Raw genomic sequence first — 16,895 nt, 5'->3', positions numbered from 1 at the left:
CTTGGGGAAAAGCCGGAAAAAAGCGTCTAGACTGGCGCGATCCTCTGGAATAAAGCCCTTTTCTGGAGGATCTCTTATTCCTACTTTCTTATTCAAGTGGAACGAGGTGTACCGGTAGTTCGGAATAGGAATCCTAGTCCGAACTACCTAGTTCGAGCCCCGTGTAGCCGCGCGGCACAGGGTTCGAACCAGCGGGGTTTTAAAAATGGCGGCTCCCCGCTTATGCTAATGAAGCCCGGGAAATTCAAATCCCGGGCTTCATTTGCAAGTGCGGTATGTCTACATTACCCTCCTAGTTCGAACTAGCGGGGTAGTGTAGACATACCCCTAGAGTGAAGTGATTTACCCCTTGGGGAGCAGAGTAGAACTATGACCAATTCACAGTTTGTCCTCTGGCCTACTCCTGGGAGATACCGCCCAACAGTCAAGATGGATTGTAACGCTATGGGCTTTACCAGTGAATGTTTCAAACAAGGAAACAAAGCCTTACCAGCCATAAAAGAAGCATGGAAATGATTAAAATGCTCCATGATCTGCCTTAGCTGCCTGTTGGTCTGCAGGCCTGTACCAAGACATTGGTTTTGACTCAGAGAGCCTTAGCTGACCTAGGACCTTTCTACCTGAGAGACCACATGGAAGCCAGTAGACAGGTTCCCTAGCCATAGAAGCCAAAACAAAGGCACAACTACACGTCTCTTTATGTCCCATTCTTCAGTTTTATGAGCACAAATGCAAACCCAGAAGAAATTAACTCAAGCTATCTTTCCAACTTCAACCAGATGATATAGGTTAGAGATACATCATTCACCTAGGAGAACTGAGCCATCTTTTGCACAGTCTTCTCCAGCCAACCCCACCCAAATCAGCCATATAATAAGTTACTTCTTGCCTTTCACATGTGGACCATCTTTACATGTTATCACATCACTTCTTCTGTGTGATATTGCCTTGGCATATGAAAGTTTTACTCCTTTACTTTCATATTACGATGTAGAGGATCTTTTTCTTTTAAATAGTGCAGGATACATAGATTTGATTGGGTATTAGTTGAAGTAAATTTCAAGACTCATCCAGCATTAGGAATCTTGAAATGAAGATTTTATAAGGCCTTCTCAGGTGCAAGCATTGACATTATAATATCCACAGCTCTCATATTCTGCTCCAATCATGTTAATTTAGACATTCTAATTCTGGAATCTGTATTCTCACAGAGCAGAGCAAACTGAGGGTATGTCTAGACTACAGGGTTTTTTTGAAAAAAAGTGGCCTTTTTTCAAAAAAACTATAACTGCATCTAGATTACCGCCGTGTTCTGTCAACAGTAAATCGACAGAACACAGCAGTTTTGTCGACAGTGGTAAACCTCGTTTTACAAGGAAGAATGCCTTTTTCAACAGAGATCTGTTGAAAAAAGGTGTATGTGGACACAAGGAGCCAGTTCTGTTGGGAAAAAAAGGCCTCCAGGAAGAAGACCTGGTGGACAGTCTAGCCTTTATGTGTAGAGCATTTCTGTGGTTCCTGGCCACAGCCTCTTAAAGGCACAGGCACCCAGATAGTCCTTGCTGTCCAGCAGCTAGCCAGAGCACCCATGCTAGCCTTGCCAGACAAGTCCCAGCCTTAAGGCCCCCCTGGCCCTTCTCGGGACAGAGAGGAGGACCCACCCAGGGGCACCAAAAGGCAGGCACCAGCCTGGTCAGGGCCAGAAATTAAAAACCTGTTGGAGCTCTGGTCTCAGGAAGAAGCCCTGCAGACACGCCGCAGGAATGCAGACATCTAGGAGCACCTGGCCCAGGGACTGACCACCAAAGCACATCACCCCCGCACCATGGTACAAGTGAGCGCTAAGGTCAAAGAGCTGTGGAAAGGATATGCCAAAGCCCAGGACCAGAGTTCCCACTCTGGGGCAGCCCCAGAGAGCTGCCCTTACTACCAGGAGTTGGAGCAGATCCTGGGCAGTGGGAAAACCAGACTTCACTGTGTGTGGTGGAGTCTGGGTTACCCCACCACATCGTGGACCAACCCCTGAGGGAGGAAGACGAGGCAGGAGAGATGCACCAGGAGGAGGAGGAAGAGGAGGCAGCAGGGACCCTCTCCCAGGAGCTGGTCCTCCAGACCGCAGAGGCCTCCCAGGCATCTGTTGACATGGGGGAGGCAACATCAGGTGAGTGCTTTGAGGGGTCACTACACACGGGCGGGTTGGCAGTGTGGGGGGCCATCTAGTCCCATTGCCACTGTGGGGCCCTGTGAGGCTTTCAGGCTGCTGCCCAACTCACACGCGGTGTCACGTGTAACACCCCTGAGTCTCCTGTCCAAAGGAGAGCCTCTGCCAGCCATGACGTGCCCTCAGGGACAGTAGGTGCACACAGACATTGATTGTCTCCTCCTCTTTTCCTCCACAGCCGGACCCTCTACCCAACAGGGGAGCACCACACCCACCCCACCACCATCCCAGACCCGTGGCACCCGCAGGCACTGGCAGGTCTATATGGACCTGCTGAGGGAGCACGTAGTGGCCCTGCAGGACCTGAACAGGACCCTCCAGCAGAGGACGGAGGCAGAGGCCAAGTGGCGCACCAGGCTGCTGGATGAGCTGGTCCAGCAGCGCACTTCCATCTATGCCACAATGCAGAAGGTCCTCGGCTTGCCTGCCCCTGTCACGGGCACCACTCTTCCTGCACACCAGGCCCCTGTTCCCCCTGCTCCTCCAGCCCCCCTTGCCCCTCTCCTCCAGTCCCCTTCCCCCCCCCCCCCCCCAGTCCCTCCTACTCCCAAGCCCTCACAGGCCCAACAGCTGCCCCTCCCCCCTGCCCAGGCCAGGGCTGGCTCTCGCTCCACCCGATCCCAGGATGCAGGAAGGTGGCAGGACCCTGCAATCAGGGAAGCAGCGGCCTACTTGAGCCCCCTCCCCTTCCAGGTTTTCAGTCTCCTACCACCCCAGTTAAAGGACATTTCAGTTATATAACAAAATCTTTATTTTTGACTGACAGATTTACTTTGTTTATAAACAGTTGAACAGTAAGAAGAGAAATGTGTTTTATACACAGTTCGCACCTGTTCTGTACTGCTAGTGTTTCTAATAAAAAAAAATTCTGTTTACAAAGAAAACCGGGTCTATGTCCGGAAGAGAGTGAGGGTTGTGGAGGGAAAGGTAGGGTGAACCAGACCAAACCCCCCATGGGGGAGGCCCTGGGGAGAGTCAGTGGGCTTCTTCTGAGAATTTCTCCCTCGGGCCTCTCAGATTTGGACACCAGCCTGGTGAGCCTGGCGGATGGCAGCCATCTGGGGCTGCTGAAATTGCCTCTCCTTCCCATCAGCACCTGTCCCCACCCCCGGCAGGAAGGCCTCCCCTTTCCTCTCCACCACATAATGGAGGGTGCAACATGCGGCCACCATCTCTGGGATGTTGTGTTCGCCCATCTCCAGGCGTGTAAGGAGGCAACGTAATCTCTCTTTCAGATGGCCGAAGGCGCATTCCACCTGGATGTGAGCCTGGCTAAGATATGTGTTGAAAAGCTCCTTGTTCACATCCAGGTGGCCGGTGTAGGACTTCATGAGCCACAGCATCAGGGGGTAGGCCACATAGGCCACTACGCACAACGGCATCTGCACGTCCCCAAGCTCAAGGTGCCACTGGGGGAAAAATGTTCCTGCCTGCAACCTGTGGTACAGGTACAAGTTATGGAATATGTGGCATCATGTGCCTGCCCCGACCACCCGACACAAATGTCCATAAAGTGTCCCCAGTGGTCGACCAGGGCCTGCAGCACCATGGAATAGTAGCCCTTCCTGTTTATAAACTGGGCTGCTCGATGGGGCAGTACGTAGATTGCTATGTGTGTCCCATCGAGGGCTCCTCCACAGTTCAGGAATCCAAGGGCGTCAAACCCGGCAATGATGTTGTCCAGGTCTCTGAGATGGACAAGCCTCTTCAGGAGCTCCGCATTGATGGCCCTCACCACCTGCAGCATGAGACAAACAGACAGACAGAAACCAGGGAGTTAGACAGGTTACCTAAGTGCTTGGGAGGAGACTCCTCCTCCCCAACCCACCCCTTTCCTTGTCAGGACACCTCCCCCCCGAATCAGTGCAGGGGTAGCTGAGGAGTGGCCTCTGGTTGCCATTCCATCTCCCACCCCCTCTTGCCCTTGCCCCCTTTCTCAACCTCCCCACTCAGCGGGGCCTGTCCCCCAAAAGTGACCTACCTCGATCAAGAAGGCCCTGATGGTAGACCTCCCCATGCCAAACTGGTGTCCACGGAGCGGTAGCTCTCGGCAGTGGCCAGCTTCCACAGGGTGATTGCGACCCACTTCTGCAGGGGGATGGCGGGCTGCAGGTAGGTGTCTTGGTGTTCCAGAGCAGGGGCGAGCCAAGCCCACAGCTCCCGGAATGTGGCCTTCTGCATCCAGAAGTTGCGGAGCCAGTGTTCGTTGTCCCAGAGCTGCATGACGAGCCAGTCCCACCAGTCCAAACTCATCTCATGCCTCTAAATTTGCCTGTCCCCAAAAAAGTTTGGGGGCAAGGATAGAGCTCCTGCATCCAGAAGGGGGTGTCCTTGGTGCGGTCCGGGTCCATATGGGGCAGGAGATTCATGACAGAGTCATGCAGATGCAGCAGAAGCTGCAGTATGGCAGCGTGGGGTCATTGCCTGCCTAGGGGCAGCTCAGGCTCCATGGCCAAAAACATGGTGAAAAGCAGAAAAAAAAGCCTTGCAAATAAACTGCTGTGGTGTGCGAGGAAGCAGGGCAACCAGAGCAAGAACTGCAGCAGCTTTGCTTTCCCTCTAGGAGGTAGGCAAGCCAGAAGCAGGAGCAGAGCAACGGCTGTCCAGGGGGATCCCTTTAAGCATGCGTCTCTGTAAAGGGCAGGCAGCAGCACCTGGAAATAAAGGCTGCCCCCATGTCCTGCCAGAAGCACTTCCAGGTGCCTTCTTTTGTCGACAGAGCGTCTGGCAGTCTGGACGCTCTTTTTTGAAAAAGTGGATCGATTTTTTGATCTGCATGATGTAATCTAGACGCTCTTTTTCGACAGAGGCTTTTTCGAAAGATACTGTCAAAAAAGCCTCTGTCAAAAAAGGCGTGCAGTCTAGACATAGCCAGAGGCTGCTGGGATGGCACAATCCCAAGTCCTGATTTTACTCATTGCCTATTTTATATCATGTTCTCACATGTGTGTGCACATATACACGTGCACAAGCTAAAGACTGAAGAATGCACATGACTACATCTGTAGAGTGTACACTGGCAAATCCCTAAACTACCTCTGTTCATGTGTGGTGCACAGACAAAAGTAGCATGGGAAAGGGAAAAGAGACATTAAAAAGTGCTATACCGACTCTGGAAGGTCCTTGTCCCATTCATTTCATTCCAAATACAAAAACTACAAAAAGTTGCAACAAATCAAAAATATCTATTTCAGGTGAAACAAAACATGTTGATCCAAAACATGTTTTTAAGAATTTGGGATGGGCTATGTTCACCAAACCAGAGCAGCAGATAATGGTAGCCTTCTTATAACTTTTAGCTCAGTGGCTAGGAGTATTCACTAGGATGTGGAAGACCAAGGTTCACTCCCTATCCTTGGGATGTGGAAAGGGACTTGGGTCACCCATATTGCAGGAGAGTGCTCTAACCACAGAGATTTGGGATATTCTGGAGTAAGTATCTCTCAGTTTCTCCTGCTGAAGCTGTTCTTCTCTGTATAATTAATGAACTAGCCTTTGAAGCAAGGGTCTCCCACAGTTGAGGTGAGGCCTAACCACCAAACTATAGAGCCACTATTACTCTCCCTGGGCCAGTGACTAGTCATGATCACTCACAGGAACAGTTCATTGCTCTATTACTGAATACAGATTAATAAAGCACACTGAAACCAAAATTCCAACATCGAGCCTTGGTATTCTCCAAAACAAATTACTATTAGGGTTTGCTAATTTATTTTCATATTTCTATTTTACAATTTCAGTTATCTCCAGTGAGTTTTTAATTTTTCATGTACAGGAGGCCCCTGACTTACGATGACCCGAGTTCCAACCTCCTGCACTTACAAGCATTTTTGTATGTGCGCAAGGGGCCGAACACCCCCGATTTATGTCCTCGGCCCACATTTATGATGGCGCACTGCACCTATCGTAAATGAGGGTTCGAGTTACAATAACCCCCACTTGCGACGCTTCCCCCAGAACCAATTGCGTCACAAGTCGGGGGCCTCCTGTAATGCATTTGTAGTAATTAATTAGCAGGAGACTAGCAAAGTTGTTTGTGGTGTGGATATTTTCTGCATTTGTGAAAGCAATTAAAATTGTAAAGAGTTAAATATATTATGTAACAGACATTTCATTGGCTTTTGCATCATATTGCCATTAACATGTACTGTCTATTCAGAATTGCAATGTGAATGCCACTTTTGGAATGAAAAGTAATTAAAAAATCAAAAGCTTTTTCTAAGATTAGTAATTTTTTACCCCTGCTTTAGTGATTTAAACCTGGATATAATGATATGCTCTGCTCCTGCCATCAGATCTGCTAGTACAGATTCCTGTGCCATAATTTTACCATTGACTTCCACAGAAACAGGAGACACTCTTGCCAGCACACAAGATTTAATTGAGATGCATTTGATATTTGGTGTTTTTTAAAAAGCTTCTGCCCTCTGAAGTCATGTGGTTAGGTGTGAATATCAGTTTTCATTTAAATAAAAGTACATTTTTAGTCCTCATGACTGTGGAGGTAAGGCTGAAAATGAGAACTCACAGCTACAACACCAGAAGACAACTAAAAGGAATCCACAAAAGCAGCGAGGACTCCTGTGGCACCTTACAGACTAACCGAAGTGTTGGAGCATAAGCTTTCGTGGGCAAAGACCCACTTCGTCAGATGCATGAATCCAGTTTTTTTTTAAATACAAGATTTTAAAGATATCATTGTCTGTGTATGTGTGGTGATTCAGGAAGTGTGTTCACAGCTGCAGTTCTGAATGCTCGTGTTTGGTAATACTGGGAGCAGATCTCTGCAGAGTGCAAAAGAGGCTCTACCTGATTAATGCTCAGGCCCTGTCAGCACAAGGTATGTTACAATTTCACCAATATACCAAGGCTACCCATTAAGTTTAAGTGAAGAATTATTTTCATTTGCCTGTAGGACTGGAAATCTAAACTGATCCCAGCTTGCATCCCAACAGAAAAATGTTAAGAATTCTCATGTTAATGTTAAGAATGTTATGACTCATCTAATGATGGCAAAATCTTTCAAGAAAAATTCTTGCATATCTCAACCAAAATATTTTTCTAAACAAATGTTGGCCGTGAGGTTAGAGTGGCAGCAAGAACTGGAAAATTCGAAGTACTGCCAAAGTAACAAAGAGCCTTTCACATATCAATTGCTAGTATGAGGCCAGGCCACATAGTGACCAAAAGGCATTACCACATGACAGCTGAGTAACCTCTGTGAAATGAATTAGTGTGGTCTCAGCCCGCTTCCTAGTGGGGCTACACCAAAAAGCCCCAGCACCAGCATCACATTCGACACTGACTGACACACTTGCTTGTAATCTCAGCAAAGGCTGAAAGCTGACTGGCCCTGAAGACTGAATTATCCCCTCCAGGTGATACCTACTGGGCCAGATTTGAGGCACATTGAAGGGAGGCAGTGATTTCTGCATTCTATCATGCTGGCTAACCTGGCTCATTGTTCCCCTGTACTCCCATGCCTGGCTGTATCTATGTGTTGGCTCTTGTCTTATACTTAAATTGTACAAAACTTTGGGGCAATTTGTTGCATGTGTACACAGAACCTAAAACCTGAGCAGGGTTCTTTGGTGCCACAGTCATATAAATAACATATGTAAAGAAACTTGGGCATCTGCTGCTCATTAATTATTATTTATGTGTATTGCAATAGCATCTTGTAAAACACAAAACAAAAAGAGGTTTTCTGCCCCCAAAAGATGTGCTCAGTACACAGAGGACAGGCCTTCCACTTTCCTGGACTGTCATTACTGCCCCATTTGCAAGCAACTATGTTCATTTAAAAAATATTAAAACAAACTACTTCTTAAAAATGTAAATATCTATTTTGGCTGAATTTCTTTGGAGATGCTTCCTTTGTTTCATTTAACTTCTTAAAGCATGGTAGGCAAAAGGAGTAGTGTTTCTGAGACATCTTTATTGACCATCTTAAGACCTATCTAGCACAAGATATTTCTTAGCTAATCTTGCCTCGTAGGACACTCAATGCTATTTCCATAAGTAGTGAAAGAAAAGCAAGCTGCACCTATTCCCTGCATTGTCTGATGTACATAGTAATAGTAAACAGCAGATGTCAGCACTAACTCAGAATGTGAAAGGTTCAAAGAAGTTTCAATATTTTCAGATCATGAACATTTAAATTATGATGAAGTAGTCATTCAAAATGAACAGTCTTGCATATTGAATTGAAGACACTATTCAGCACAGTTTTTAAATGCTACTCCCTTTGTTGTGGTCTTTCCTACCTAGATTTTTATACCATACCCACCCCTGCAACTTGAGGTATGTTTTTTGTTTGTTTTCACTAAAAATCAAGCTCTATCAGCTTTCCCAAAATGGAAACATATATAAAGAACTGGGCTTTGGGTGAGAGCCAGTGGTCTGAAACAGAACCAGTCAAACTGTTGATGAGAGCCATAGCAAGCAACCAATAAGGGACTTGAGAGCTGGGGCAGAGCCAGAGGGCAGCAGGAGATGCACCAGGGGTCAAGATGATGAGGGTCGGAATCTGGAGGTTCTGAGAGATGGCATATCTAGGCTATGAGCTTTACCAGCCACTAGCTGCAGCACAACATTCTGCCATGTTAGGGAAGGTGTGTGATGAGGCAGGAGAAGGATGGGAGAAGGAAAACAAGGCTGACTCTGGCTCAGGTCGCTATTGTCATCTGGAAGCTCGCTACCCCCAACAGCTACCAGTCGGTGGGCCACCAGTTCAGCATGGGGAAGTCCACCATTGGGATCCTCCTCATGGAGGTAAGGCACTCTCGGGCTGCAGTCCCTGTAGGTGGAGGGGGAGTCCTGGAAAAGGGGGACCCTAAGGAAATGGGTGTGAGGGGGGTGAGGGGTGGGAGGTGGAGTTGGGGTGGAGGGAAGCTCCGTCCCCAGGGGGTTTGTGCTGTCCCACCCTCGCATAGTCCTGCCGCTGGGTGGGCAGCCTCATAGGGGTGACTCCTGCGGTGTCTGAGGGAGGGAGAAGGGGGACGGGCACCTCCCAAGGGCTCAGGCACTCCCTCTCATTCTATGTTTTGTGTGTTTCTTTGTCTCCTTCTGCAGGTTGTAAGGGCCATTAACTCCATCCTGCCACGCAGCGTCATCTGCCTTGGCGACCTGGACCCAATCGTGGCCAGATTTGTTGCCCTGGGCTTCCCAAACTGTGGAGGAACAATTAATGGGACCAACATTCCGATCTGCGCACCACAGCATTGAGGGTATATCTACACTACCTACACTTCCTATTCCGAACTACCATTACTCCTCGTGAAACGGAATAGGAAGCCTAGTCTGAACTATCTAGTTCGTGCTGCGTGTAGCCGCGGGCACGGAGTCCAAACTAGTGGACATTTAAAAATAGCGGCGCCCGGCAATATGCAAATGAAGCCCGGGAAATTCAAATCCCGGGCTTCATTTGCAACTCCGGTTGCCTACATTAACCACCCTAGTTCGAACTAGAGTGGTAGGGTAGACATACCCTGAGCTACCCAGTACATTACCAAGAAGAGCTATTTCTGCATGCTGCTGCAGGCCCTGGTCAACCACCGAGGACAGTTTCTGGACATTTTTGTTGGGTGGTCAGGCTGGGCACATGATGTCCACATATTCAGGAACTCTAGCCTCAGCCACAAGCTGGAGGCTGGCACATCCTTCCCCCAGCAGGACTTTTGTGTGGGGGACGTACAGATGCCACTGTGCATTGTCGGGGACGTGGCCTACCCACTAATGCCGTGGCTTATGAAGCCCTACACTGGCCACCTGGACCCCACCAGGGAACAATTCAATGTGCACCTCAACTGGGCGCACATGCAAGTCAAATGTGCTTTCGAGTACCTCAAGGCCAGGTTCAGGTACCTCCTGACCCGCCTTGATGTGGGGGAGCACAACATCCCCATGGTGGTTGCATCCAAGAGGCCCTGAGGGAGAGTTTCTCTCAAGGACCCCAGTATCTCTCCCGAAGGCCTCCCCAATGGGCTTTGAGCTTTGCCCCCCTTTACCTTTCCCACTACAACCCCTCTCTGTTCCCCTTTCCTGTACAATCAATAAAAACAACTGTTGTGAGTGAAACAACAAAAACTTTGTATTTTTTTAACAAAAAGTAATGAGGAGGGGGGCGGGGGGCAGAGAACCTGGATAGGGGACTGAAGAAGGGGGATCAGGGCAGTGAGTGGTGCATGCCTTGGGTCCGGGGACCTCGATGAACTCAAGGTTGGGGGGGGGGGCCTGGGACAACAGGGGACAAGCAGGGGCAGGGGCTGGAGTTGGGTCAGGTCTGGCAGGGGGAGCGGGAGGGCAGGGAGCAGGAGGACTAGAGTGGGGACAGAAGCTGGGTGTGCCATCACTTCCCAGATAGTGGCACACATGTTTTTGCCCTGCCACACAATCTGATCCCACATGTGGTTGCGCCACTTGGTGTCATCGCGGACCTTTTGGGCCAGCGTTTGCTGCATGTCACACAGAATTGCAACATGTTCCCTCATGAGGTCCTCGTGGACCCTCTAGCGCTTGCGGATCTCCCGGGTTCGGGTGGCTTCCTGTGATGTGCTGCCAGTGTGTGCTCTGGGGCTGGCTCCTGAGACCACGTACACAGACAGCAGCACGCTGCCCAGGCCAAGCGTGCCAAGTGACGATTGCACCCCATCCTCTCCTAGCCCGCCTCTCCCGCCCTGTGTGTGTGACAAAATGAAAGTACTCACTTGATGATCCCTCCCAGCATCAGATGATCTCCAGGGCCTGGACTACCAGCTCCAGGCTGAGGGTGACAACGCTACCAGTGTCCTCCTCCTCCTGAGCTGTTGTTCATCGTCGTCCTCCTTCTCCTCCTCCTTGCGACCAGCGTCTGTCGCCCACCCCGGAAGGAAGGCCTCCCCTTTTCTCTCCACAATGTTGTGGAGGACACAACATGCCAAAACCACCTCGGAGATGATGTGCTTCTCCATATCCAGATGGGTCAGGAGGCAACTGAACCACACCTTGAAGTGGCCGAAGGTGCACTCAACCTGCTCCTGGCCCAGTTGAGGTGTGCATTAAATTGGTCCCTGCTGGGGTCCAGGTGGCCAGTATAAGGCTACATAAGCCACGGCATCAGGGGGTAGGACGCATCCCCCACGATGCACAGTGGCACCTGCACATCCCCAACGGCAAAGTCATGAATGTGCCCACCTCCAGCTTTCCGTAGAGGCTGGAGTTTCTGAAAATGTGTGCATCGTGTGCCCTTCCAGACCACCCGGCAAAAATGTCCATGAACTGTCCACGGTGGTCGATCAGGGCCTACAGCAACATTGAGAAGCAGCTCTTGCCGTTGATATATTGGGACGCTCGATGTTCGGATCAGGATGTGGGTCCCATCAGTTGCTCCACCACAGTTTGGGAGCCCCAGAGCAGCAAATACTGCCACGATGGGGTCCAGGTTTCCTAGGTGGATGACCCTCCGCAGCAGGATGGAGTTGATGGCCTTCATGACCTGCAGCAGGAGACAAACACACAAAACAGAGAAAGCTCATCTAGACTACGCTAAAGCGTCAAAAGAGGATATGCAAATTCAGCAGGAATTTGCATATCTTCTTATGATCTCACTTTTGAAAGCAGAGCTTTCAAAAGTAAAAGTAGTCAAGACGCATTTTTTTGGCAACCCCCCCCCTTCAAAAGTGAGATCAGAAGAAGATATGCAAATTCCTCTTTTGACACTTTAGCATAGTCTAGATGAGCCTAGAATGAAAGAAGGGGTGCCTGAGACCTTGGAAGGTGTCCGCCCTCCACCCATCCCACCCCTCAAAACCTCTTGAGCCACCCACTATGAGGCCACCCCCCCCCCCAGAAGCGGAGCTGTGTGTGATGGCGGGATGGCACAACCCCCCGTGGATGGGGTTTCTCCCCCACCCCCACTCCACCCCCCCACACACACAACCCCCCTTTCCCTAGGGTCCCCCTTTTCCAGGACTCCCCCCATTCAGGGACTGCAGCCTGAGAGTGCCTTACCTCCATGAGGAAGGCCCCAACAATGGACTTCCCCATGCCAAACTGGTTCCCCACCGACCAGTAGCTGTTGGGGGTGGTGAGCTTCCCTATGGTGATTGCAACCCGCTTCTCCAGGGGGATGACAGTCTGCAGGTGGGTGTTGCGTCATCGGAGGCCAGGGGCAAGCCAGGCACACAGCTCCGAAAAGGTGGCCTTCCTCGTGCAGAAGTTTTGGAGCCACTGCTTGTCATCACATTTCTCCATAACCAGCCAGTTCCACCACCCTGAACTGGTGTCCAGACTCCAGACACGCCTCTCCAGTGTCAGTTGCAGTTGCAAGGGTGTTGCTCCTACACCCAGGGAGAGGGTCCTAAGAATGACCTCAGGGTCAAGCTCGTGCAGGACCAGGAAGGCAGCCAGTACAAAGTGCTACAGAAACTGCAGCATGGCCATGTAGGGCCATCGCATGCCCAGGTGCAGCTCTGGCTCCATGGCATAAAGACAAAAGCTGTGGCATCCAAAAAAGCAGGGCAACCACAGCAGGCACTGAAAGAGCTTTGCTGTCTCTCGAAGAGGTAGCAAGCACGCAGCAGAAGCAGAGAAACAGCTGTCCAGGGGGGTCCCTTTAAGAGCGTGTCTCTGCTAGCCTCCGGTACCAGCACTCGGAAGGAACTGGTGACCTAAAGCCCTACCTGAACTGGATACGGGTGGCCTTTTATGCATCCGATCAGTCTGGACACTCTCTTTGGGGAAAGTGCATTGCTTGTTTTATGTACTTGGCCAGTGTGGACACTCTCTTTCGGAAGAAGTTTTTTTCAGAAGACCTCTTCCAGAAAAGCTTCTTCCAAAGGAAGCCTGCAATCTAGATGTAGCCTCAGAAAAAAAAGAGCAAAATCTCTTGTGTAATATTGGCTATTCCATCCAGGGTCCACAGGAAAGTTAACAAAAACCTGATAATCAAAGGTTATCAAACATTGCCCAACAGATAAGAGAATCAATATGAACACTAGACTTCTGGCTATTCCTGGAGGGATACCTTCATCACGAAAGACTAGTACAATCCCTTGCTGTGCCTATCAAAGCTAGGTTGTTAAAGAGAGGAAAGATCTTAGAGTTTGGCAAAAATTGCATCAGTACAACCTGGTCAATACCCCTATTTAAAAAGTGAAGGTTTGAGATCTGGAAGTAACCAGCCAACTTGTCAAACTCACAGGACACTACATTTGCAACCATAAAGGAACTATTTCTTTGACATGTATCTGCCACATTTTAATCAAAATTCTCGATCCAAAAAGATGTGATTCTGCTTAAGTACAGATAAGTAACGTCACAAATGTCATTCACCATTTGCAAACATATCATTAACTGCAGGGTTTTGAGATTCTGGGTAAACAGAACAAAAGAAACCCTTTCATTTCCTTAATGCAATCTTTCTTTATATTGCAGTTTACTGTTTGATTAGAACTACCATAAATCTATGTCTCTATTCTGCATTAATACACATGCTATATAAAACTAACTAAAGGAAACTTCAAAAATGTACTCTTCGTGAATGCATAGCTTACAATTTATGTGCAAATGAATGATCTGGTTCAAATTTTTAAACCAGCTCTTCAAAGAAGATCCAAAAGTTCATGAAATGCTGTTTAAACTAGAAGTGTGATAGTTCTCTCAGCTCTGCTACTAACACTTTATTAAATGTCTGTCAAATGAGATGTTGGAAAATTCAATAAATCCTTTGTACTTCATGTGCTTATGATTGATACCAGGTGTCACAGGATGCCCTCTGCATCCTTGGCTAATATGCCTAACACTCAATAGGCATTCTTGTCTTAAAGCAGATAAAATATCCATGAGTCCAATATATACACAAAACTACATCACTGAGATCGCTTTAGGACAATACATTTTTTTTTCAGTCTCATTCTACAAAGACATGACATAGTGAAATTCTGAAACAGATGTGACATCCATCTCCTTTGCAACATAAACTATAGCTCTTGACTGTCACTTTATATATATGGTTTAGCAAAAGAGTATCTGACATGATAGTAATAGCTGAGGGTATGTCTACACTATAGCACTAATTCGAACTAAGCTAATTCGAATTAGCGCAGCTAGACTTAAAAACTAATTCGAATTAGCATTTTGCTAATTTGAACTAGCGCATCCACACTGATTGGATGCTGGGTCACATTTAAGGGCAGCTGAAACCAGTTCCAGCAGGGCATCAGGTCAGTAGTTACTTTGTGTGGCTGCTGTCTGAGGCTATCTGAGGCTCGTGCTTAAAGGGACCCCCCCCCCGGACAGCCGGTTCTCAGCTTTTCCGCTTGCTTGCCAACCTCACCGAGGGACAGCAAAGCATTTTTCTCTCCACCTGCCTGTGTCGGTGCTTCCCATTGGAGATGCCGCTGCAGTTGGCAACATGGAGCCAGAGCTCACCCTGGACATGCTGCTCCAGTTTTTGGACTTGCTGCTGCAAGCTGCCAGCAATGGGTGGAGGCTGCCTTGCACCACCTGGTGCACATCAGCTCCCTGCCTCTCCCCCTGGTCTCTCTGGGGGTTGTGGAGGAGCAGCAGCAGTGCCCGGACGCCAGTGTGCCCCGTCGCATCTGGCGTCTGGACACCAGCAGCGACTGGTGGGACCGCATCATCCTGGAGCGCTGGGGAGATAGACAGTGGACCCAGAACTTCAGGATGAAGAAGGACACCTTCCTGGAGCTCTGCGAGTGGCTTGCCTCTGCTCTGCAGCGACGGGACACTCACATGAGGCCCGCCATCCCCCTCCAGAAGCATGTGGCCATCGCCCTGTGGAAGCTCTCCACGCCGGACAGCTACCAATCCGTTGGGAACCAGTTCAGTGTGGGGAGATCCACTGTCAGAGCAGTGCTCATACAGGTATAGCACCCACCAGCCACTGGGCCGAGGGGGGAGGGGGACTGCAAGGAGGAGAGGGGTAGGCCGCCCCAGGGAAAACATGGGGGGAGGAGGCGAAAATGCCCCACACCGGAGGGTTTGGTCTGTCCCAGCCGTACTACACGCCGCCCGCAGGGGTTGCTTCTGGGAGTGGGGTGCGGGGCAGTGCCAGGGAACGAACACTCCCAGCCACCCGGGCGCCCCAGTGATTTGCGGTTTGCTGTGTCCCTCTGCAGGTGGTCAAAGCCATCAACTGAGTGCTGCTCTGCAGGGTGGTCCACCTCGCCAACCCAGACGCCGTCATCCGGGGGTTCGGCACCCTCGGTTTCCCCAACTGTGGGGGGGCCATTGACGGGATGCACATCCCCATCCGTGCCCCGGAACACCAGGCCTCCTAGTACATCAACAGGAAGGGGTCCTTCTCCATGCTCCTGCAGGCTGTGTGTGACAACTGGGGCCAGTTCACAGACATTAATGTGGGCTGGTCCAGAAAGGCACACGACTCCAGGGTGTTCCACAACTCCTCAGTGTGCCAGAGGCTGCATGCCGGGACCTTCTTTCCCAACTGCCACATCAGGGTCGGGGACGTGGACATGCCCGTGTGCCTGGTGGGGGATGCAGCCTACCCCCTACAGCCCTGGCTGATGAAGTCGTACACCTCAACCCCTCCCGCCAGATCTTCAATGTCAGGCTCACCAGGGCCCGCATCGTGGTCAAGGGGGCCTTTGGACACCTGAAAGCCTGATTTATGTGACTCCTCATCCGCCTCGACCTCGCCGAGCACAATATCCCTCCCGTGGTGGCAGCATGTTGTGTGCTGCACAATTTGTGCGAGCGGAAGGGGGAAGCTTTCCTGCCAGCCTGGATGGCTGAGGCTGACCACATGGCTGGCCAGTACGCACAGCCCCACACTGCCGCCATCCGGGAAGCCCTTTGGGGGACCGTCCAGATCCGGGAAGCCCTGAGGGAGAGCTTCCGGGTGGAGGAGGAGGACTGAACTCTCCCTGCATGCCCCACTGGGGCCTTCTTCTACCATGCCCTCCTTCCTCTTTCCCCTCCCTAACCCCCCTTCCTAATGTCAAATAAAGACACCTGTTTTGCCAACAAAAATCTCTTTTTATTTTACATAACTGGGGTGGGGGCAGGGAGAAACCTGGGAGGAGGGAGCTGGAAGGGGAGGAAGGGAAGGGAAAAGCTCAGGGTTGGGGGTCCTGCTGGCTCTCCCATCTCTCAACACTGTGGCTGTGGGGGTGTCGGGGGGGAGTAGGTGTGGAGGGTGGGGCAGGAGGGATGGGGGTGCGGAGGAAGCGGGAGGGGGAGCAGGGGTGGGAGGAGGAGAGAGAGCTGGGGTGGCTGCAGGGCCTGGAGCAGGAGGAGGCAGGAACCTGTCCACCAGGGTCTGGAGGTGATCTCTGAGGGCATGGCCCTGCTCCTCCAGCGCCTCCAAGCTCCGCTGCCGCAGCCGCAGGTCCTCCCGGACCCAGTGCTCCTGGATTCGGGTCTGATGCTCCAGTAGCCGCAGGTGCCACCGCTGGTAGTCCTCCAGGTTCCTGGTGCTCCTGCTGGCCTGGGTGCAGGTGGCTGTTGCAGATGGGGTGGTGCACCCTGCAGTTCCAGGTGCTGTGGCTGTGATGAAACAAGAGCAGTGGTCAGTTCTCCGCCGGGAACACGGAGGGTGAAACCCAATCCCCTTCTGCAAGGCGAGGTTGGCGTGTGGGAAACGGTCCAGGGCCCCTGCATGACACCCAGCTGCTGCTCCATGGTGGGCAAGGCCCAGGCACACGGTCCC

The 16,895-nt window shown here is 50.6% G+C and overlaps 2 long non-coding RNA genes across 3 annotated transcripts in view; both read right to left on the bottom strand.

Moving 5' to 3' along the window:
- Window positions 1-11,881, bottom strand: part of LOC112546340 (uncharacterized) — a 160,684-nt gene extending 148,803 nt beyond the window's left edge. For both annotated transcript variants that reach the window (XR_016349986.1, XR_016349992.1), the window contains exon 1: window positions 10,930-11,881. This is a non-coding gene — a long non-coding RNA (uncharacterized LOC112546340). The remainder of the gene's footprint in view (window positions 1-10,929) is intronic.
- Window positions 11,882-15,123: 3,242 nt separating this feature from the next.
- The window catches only part of LOC142829660 (uncharacterized), a 45,515-nt gene continuing 43,743 nt past the window's right edge, over window positions 15,124-16,895 (bottom strand). The window contains exon 3 of the long non-coding RNA XR_012904325.2: window positions 15,124-16,732. This is a non-coding gene — a long non-coding RNA (uncharacterized LOC142829660). The remainder of the gene's footprint in view (window positions 16,733-16,895) is intronic.

This window comes from Pelodiscus sinensis, chromosome 1 (genome assembly GCF_052426305.1).
Source record: "Pelodiscus sinensis isolate ZL-2025 chromosome 1, ASM5242630v1, whole genome shotgun sequence".
In the NCBI taxonomy this organism is placed as follows: Eukaryota; Metazoa; Chordata; order Testudines; family Trionychidae; genus Pelodiscus; species Pelodiscus sinensis.
This window is presented reverse-complemented; position numbering and strand designations above follow the sequence as displayed.